Source organism: Eimeria mitis, genomic scaffold (genome assembly GCF_000499745.2).
Source record: "Eimeria mitis Houghton genomic scaffold, Emh_scaff319, whole genome shotgun sequence".
Lineage (NCBI taxonomy): Eukaryota > Apicomplexa > Conoidasida > Eucoccidiorida > Eimeriidae > Eimeria > Eimeria mitis.
The window spans coordinates 20,627-21,233 of NW_013571532.1; the positions used below are offsets into that span (position 1 = coordinate 20,627).

Consider the following 607-nt stretch of genomic DNA (forward strand, 5'->3'; position numbering starts at 1 on the left):
CTGCTGCTGCTGCTGCTGCTGCTGCTGCTGCTGCTGCAGCGTGGGGGCTGCAGCAGCCTGCGCGCGTCAGCCGCCATGTGCAGCGTGAAGCCGACGACCTCCATGAGCTTTGCGGGGGCGTATAGCCGCAGCAGCGGCAGCAGCTGGTTGGGGGCCCACAGTGCGTCCTCGTAAACCCCCAGCAGCAGAGAGAGAGAACGAGAGGGACAGAGATTTCCTTTGCTTATTATACACTTGTATGCTGCTGCTGCTGCTGATACAGGCAGCTTTGTCTGCATGCAACCGCAGAAACGCATGCAGCTGCAGCAGCAAACAAGTCATACCAGCAGCAGCTGCTGCAGCTGCTGCAGCAGCTGCAGCAGCAGATGCAGCAGCAACGCCAGGATCCAATACATGCGATACATCAGCAGCAGCAGCAGTAACAACACCACAACCATCACCACCATCACCACCATCACCATCACCACCATCACCACCATCATCAGCAGCAGCAGCAGCAGCAACAGCAACAGCAGCAAACCCACCGGATGCAGCGCAAAGTGCAGCAACATAGCATGCATCTTCAGCAGCAGCAGCAGCAGCAGCAGCAGCAGCAGCAGCAGCAGCA

At 58.6% G+C, this 607-nt stretch overlaps 1 protein-coding gene across 1 annotated transcript in view; it reads left to right on the forward strand.

Annotated features, from left to right (window-relative positions):
- The window catches only part of EMH_0007730 (uncharacterized protein), a gene marked incomplete at both ends in the record, with an annotated part of 1,695 nt that overhangs the window by 576 nt on the left and 512 nt on the right, over window positions 1-607 (forward strand). The gene's annotated exons all lie outside the window — the stretch shown is intronic.